The following is a 6,564-nucleotide window of genomic DNA, read 5'->3' on the forward strand; positions in this document are numbered from 1 at the left end:
GAACAGCACATGAACATCTTGCACGGTGTTCTGCATCAAAGAGCCAGCTTTTTGCTGTGCAACCAGTCACCAAAAATGTGCTTCAGACCTGTGTTTGAGCCACAGAAATACTGCCTTCAGAATGCTGCTGCACAATTCTGCCAGCACTTTAGGAGGCATTTGTACTGCTGTGTCTGCTTTCTCTGCCATTGCCTCCCTGACTGGAACTGCTGCAAGGCACCTCGATGGCAGAGGTGTGGCCTCTGTGGGAGCCAGGGACAACAGGGCATGGTACTGTGCCCAAGCCAATCCCGTGGTAAAGCTCCTCATCACTCACCTGGTATTGGGATTAGGACCCTGATGCCTGATTAATGACATAGGCAGAGACACAGAAAGATGGATTGTAGCAGCTCACACTTCCCTTATCAACACGGGCCCTCCCCACATCCACACTCCCCCTTCACAGGGTTTGATTCAAGTCTGCTTTTTTGTCCAGCCTTACTAGGAAACCAGATGTGATTTAGGACTCTATAATAACCTCCTACCTCCATCCTGTTGGACACAGCTATGCAGAAGGCTGATGTGAGTCATCCTTGGCTTTGCTAATGGGGCTGGAGTGGCCAGCATAATTATGGCACAGAGCTCTGCTGGCATAGCTCTGCCAAGGTGGTTCAGAGAAGTCTGGGGTGATGTGTTCAGGGAAGCAGGCACAGAGAAAGGCACATGGCATTAAACAGATGGGAGAACTGCAAAATATGCAAGAGTTCTGTGTGGCTACTGGAAATCAGAGCAGAAGCAGGTGCTTCTGGTGCAGTCAGCAGTATAGCTTTGGGCCCCACACATTAAACCTGAGAGCTTTTGAGTGTGGAATTGCCAGGAGAGAAGGTTGGTGGCACTATCAGTGCCCCAGAATACACAGCTGGCCTCTTGCTGGAGGGTATGGTGCGGACTGAAAGGCTTCCAGCACAGACTTGGGGTTAAGCATCATCTTAAGATTGAGGGTTAATGAAAAGATAAACTTATTTGCAAGAGAGCTGTTTATAAGATCACTTGCTAAGAAGATCCACTGACTTCTCAGGACAGAGGATCCCTTGGTGAGGCGTGTGGAAAACCTGAGCAAAGGTGGAGGGACCTTTGAAGTGGGCTTTGTACAAATAGGCTGGGAAAGCTTCCACAGTGAGATAAATCTTAGAGTTTGTTACATCTGCTTTCAATCAGCTGATAGTATAACAGTTTTTTGGTTTTTTTGTTCTGAAGACTCTTAGAGTCATTACAGAGTTTAGATGGGCAGGGACCTCTGGAGTTATCTGACTCAAAGTAGGGCTAACCCCAAAGCTAGACCAGCTTGCTCAGGGCCACACCTAGTCAAGGTCCCAAGTTAGAGAATTCTCAACCTTTCTGTATCTGCATTCCAGGGCTACACCGCTCTTATGAGGAAGAATTTTTTCTTTATGGCCAGTCGAGGTTTCTTTTGTTGGAGTTTGTGCCCTTGGCTATTTGTCCTTCCACTGTGAGAAAAGCCTGGCTCTCTGGACTGCAACCCTTATTAAGTAGTTGCAGGTGGCTATAGAAGTCTCCCAGCCTTCCTTTCCCCAAGCTGGACAAACCCAATTCAATTGGATTCTCTATCTCTGTGTTCCAGCCCTCTTTAGGAAAAAACAAAAACCAACCAACCAAACCAAACCAAAACAAAAACCCCAAAAAACCAAAAAACAAAACCAAAACAAAACAAAACAAAACAAAACAAAAAGTTCTTTCTTTTTCTGGTATTAGGTATTCCAGGAAATGACAAGAATATGAGTTGTTTTTAAAGTAGCTAAATCTCTCTAAAAGTTTTGAGGACAAGGTATTTAAGTGTGTGTCTCTGAGCAAAACAGACTTATAAATTCAACTTCAGCAACAAAGTTGTTAAAACTTTGCTCCCAATTTCAATTAGTCAGCACCATAGAAAATTCCTGAGACTTCTGTTGTTGGGCTGTTGAACTAGGACTAGTGTCTCCTTAACAGAGAACTTGTTTTAAAATTCAGAATTGCTTTTTCAATGCTAGGGGAAAGGGAAGAAGTAGGAAAGACAAAACAGATATGAAAGAAACATGAACCTCCACTGTTTTCACTGAAAACAAAATCACATTTTGCTGGAAATTATTTTTAGCATTTTTTTGGCTATTCTATTAAGGATAGATATGTTTAAGCACAGTCTGTGTCCTCTGCAGAGTTCAGGAGTGAGTCTTTGAAACTGGGACACCGGGGATGCCGCCATCCCCTCCTGCTCCCGGCAAACCAGGAGTTTTGCTATCTGACTGTGCTGCAAATTAGGTTGACCTTGGTTAAGTGGGTCCAGAAAATCTTACCTGTTTTACCAGAGTAACTGTCTTTGTGTGTCCTCTATCTGCAGCCTGCAATTTCCTGAGTTACCCCTTGGTTCTTTGTTACATTAAATAATGGGTACTTTCCAGCATTTGGGGCTCACTGCTGTATGCACTGAGTATGTAACATTGCCTCTCTCCCCTGGTTCTTCTGAATTGCTGAACATAAGAAGCAAAACTATTCAGTTCTTCCTCATCACTGGAACAGAATATGAACCTGGCCTTGGTTTGGAGTGAAGGTTTGTCCTCTGTTCCCCACAACTGTGGGTGGGGAAGTTGTTAACTGTCCTCAACAAGGACCAGGATTTCAGGGAGCCTGAGCTGGCTGAACAGTGTCTGGCTTGTGCCTAAACGGTGCAAAAATGGGTTGGAAAATAGGATTGGTATTTGGCCCTAAGACCCTGGACAGGGGTTGCTTGGTCAAATCATGCCTCTGCTGGCAGTGGACAAGTCCTAAACTCACAGCAGAGTCCAGGTGAGCAGGAGCCCTTGTATGGCTCTAGTTCAACTTCCTGCTCAAATCAAGACTAATGTCAAACTTCCTCAGGGCTCTGTCCATCTCAAGTCTGGATATTTCCCACACTGCAGTCTTCACAGCCACTCTGGGCCCTCCAGCACCCTGAAGAAGAATATTTTTCCTTACATCCAGTTGAGGTTTCCCTTAGCTGCAGCTTGTACCCTCTGCCTTTCACTGTGCACCTCTGGGGATATTCTGGACTCCATCTTCTTTACAGTACCCTTGAGGGAGTTAAAAGCTGGACAGAATTCTCCCCTTCATGTTTTTGTCTCAGTCCTGAGCAAGTCCCTCCCTGTATACACAAACATGAATCCATGTGCACATCAGCAGCAAGTGCAAGCCCTCCATGAAGCTCCTTTCCTAAAACACTACCAGGCCTCCACCTGTGGCAAATCCAAGGTTTGCTTGACATGCTAGCCCACCACAGGGTAGCTCCTTCATCAAAGGAGCTGTTATTGTTCCTCTCAATCTCCCCACTGGCCAGGCTCACTACCCAGTCACATGGAGCCATTCCCAGGCTGTCTTGGCCTGCCATTCAAGCCCAGGTCCCCTGATTCAGGTACAAGAAATGACAAAGATGTGCTTGTTTCTTCAGAGCTGAGCACTAAAACTCATTTACACTCCTGCAGCTCCTATCTAGTCAGAATAATATCTCCAGAGCAAAGCCCAGAGAATAGTTTGAAGGTGTTAAAGCCACCAGATTCCTCCATCACAGCAAAAGAATGTATTTTCCCCTTTTGTTTCTATCTCCCCTCCAGCAGGCAAATCTGCTGGAGACAAAAAAACCCTGCTGCTAGTGATTGCCATGCTGCTGGCCCCTGGTGACCAGCAAAGAATCCTGCCCTGGTGCCTTGCATGAGCAGCTGGCACTGCAGCCCCTCCTGCCCAGCACAGCAGCCAACCTGTTAACAGAGCCTGGGCCAGCACCCACTTCCCATGAGATCCCTGAGGGAGAAGGGAGGGATGGATGGATGGATGGATGGATGGATGGATGGATGGATGGATGGATGGATGGATGGATGGATGGATGGATGGATGAGGTCCCAGTGAGCTGTGCCCTTGAGGCAGCACAGGAGTGGGGTTCCTGCACAAAGCCATGCACAGTGCAGAGAGGGGAGGCAGGTCCTGCAGCCTGAACTGCATCTGTGTGACCATGCTCCCCCTCCCAGCGCTCCCCCCGCATGGAATGGCACAACTGGGGGAGAGAATCAGCTGTGCAGAGGATCACAGATCAGAAAGGACTGAAGGAATACACTGAGCTTCAGCATGCAAACAGGCAGGGTTCAGTAAAGCATTCATAGCCTAGCCTTGGAGCACAACAGTTACTATTTGTCTGGCTTCCTGTCCCATTCTGCTTCTGAAATCATGACATGGGTAACAGTGCAGGGGAATCCATGTGCACTTTTGCTGCTTCAGTTGTTAAGAATCCACAGTTTTCCTAAATAAATGCTTGGGGTCTTCCTGGTGACTGTCTCAATGCTGCTTGCTGAGATTGCTGGCTGTTTTAAATATCCCACTTGGAGAACAACCCCCAGTCCTCTAAAGAGAACAAAAAATCAGTTATTTACTCTCATCACTCTTGCACTTTGTCTCCAACTAACTCTAATGCGGTTGTCATCCAAATAAGGCAGTTCAGCATGATACTTCAATTTATCTTGTAAATGGTGAGAGCAAAATAAAAGGCCTTTTTAAACTGTTTTAGAGACCTCACTATAAATGCAGGCTAACAAGATTGTCCAGCACACTAAGAAGCTAGATCTCCATTCAGAATCTCAGAAGAAATAAGCTGAAAATTACTGTGGGCACTGAAGATGCAAAACACTTTAAATATCATTTTATGAGCTGCACACACAATATAATTAGTTTTGGCTCTAGCTTTTTCCAATAATATGGAAAATGGCATAATTAACCCCACTATTCATCCCAAGCCAAGTACATTTTAAACTCACCCCAGGATAGTTGAAGATCCTTCAGCACTGGCAGTTGCTAGAGTTGGGAATTAGCACTGTGTAAGAAAGGAGAGAGAGAGAGAGAGAGAGAGAGAGAGAGAGGAGAGCAATGGTGGCTTGACATTTCCCAGGATGGGACTGTCACATGCTAATCGCTGATTTGAAACGCAAGCATAACAAAAGCCTCCTAATTATATAATCTTCGGGTCACATCCTCGCGTGCCCATGCGAAAACCAGGACTGTGCACTTGGAAGAAGGCGTTGCAGACTTTCTGACTTTTTAATTAGCATTGCACAGGGCTGGGGAGGGAGGGTGAGGAGCCCTGGGAAGTGACGGCAGCGGGGGCCATGTGGGGCCATGCACTGGTGTGGCTGTGCTGCTTTGCCAGGCTCAGAGGATCTTAAGTACCTCCTGTGGCATCCAAAAAAGACAACCTCCAGATGGGGACAGGGAAACGGGACCAGCTCCTCCCTACCTGCAGACACCCTGGCTTTCCTAGGGATGCCAGGGCCAAGAAGGTGCAGGGGCCAAGGGCAAGGTTGCCAAAGCAGCCATGGCAGGGGAGCAGCAACAACCAGCATTTGAGTATTTTCTGTTTCTTGCTAGATGATGAAAAATTTTCATCTGAGTAAAAATAAACAAGGACTTGGAGGGTGGGGAGTAGCAGCCCTCCACACCTGCTCCATTTCTCGGAGGATCAGCCCTTCACTGGAGGGCTCTTAGCTCCAAAGGGCCTCAAGGAAGCATGTGGAGAATGCAAGTAGCCCAACGGTAGGGCTGTCAGGGCAGTGCTTGGGCCAGTCCACTGAGTTACTCTGAAGCATAAGAACAGGGAGACATAAGGGAAAAGGCACAGTAACAAAAGGCAGACTAATTTCTCCCTGAAAAAACAGGATCTGCTCCAAAGATACCCCCCAGGCAGAAAACCTGAAATGTGAAACTGCACAGCCTAAATCAGTATAATTGCTGTGCAGCATAGATAAATGTGGAGTCCTAGCAAAGGAGCTGAAAGGACAGGCTCCTAAATTAACAGAAGCTCTCTGGAAGATGCTGCAACCTCTGAAGTCAAGGACTAGGGACAGAGGACATGGTATTTCTTTTTTGGTTTGGTTTTTGGGGTTTTTTTGGAGCTGGCTATTTCAGAAGCAAAACACAAGAAAATTGAACAAAATCTACTGTTTCCCTCAGGCACAAACACAAAAAAAGGTCCCCTTTTTCAGTTCCCCTCTAGAAAATTAGAATAGTGTATATATGTATGAGAACAGAAGTATTTTCACTTTAAGACAAGAAAGCATCTGAGAGGCAAAACCCCATGAGATCACACAATGCATTTCTTCTGCTGTAGAGAGCCAGCTTCTCCCAGAGCTGACTCCATCTCCTGTGGACAGGCTGTTCCCAGAGGTGGGTCCATGGAGCATGTAAGCCGTGCTGGAGCAGGCACCTTTGGGTGGCACAGAGTGTGAATCAGCAGCATTCCTATGAACCACTCTTCCCCTTGTGGGAGTGGTGGGGAGCATTTATGGGGCAGAGCAGACCCAAATGGACCATCAGAGTGGTGGCTGTGGCCACCATCTGCAGAAGGACCCTGAGGAAACACCCTCATGGCAGATGCTGTCTCTGAGTTGGGGGCTGTGGTGGTTCTTATATGGCCAAACCAGTAAGTAATTTTTTTTTTTTTTTTTTTCCTTTCACGGTAATTTTTTGCTTTAAACTCTAACGTGGTACAGGTTGCCTGGAGGGGCTGTGGAGTCT

This window comes from Poecile atricapillus, chromosome 3 (assembly GCF_030490865.1).
Source record: "Poecile atricapillus isolate bPoeAtr1 chromosome 3, bPoeAtr1.hap1, whole genome shotgun sequence".
Lineage (NCBI taxonomy): Eukaryota > Metazoa > Chordata > Aves > Passeriformes > Paridae > Poecile > Poecile atricapillus.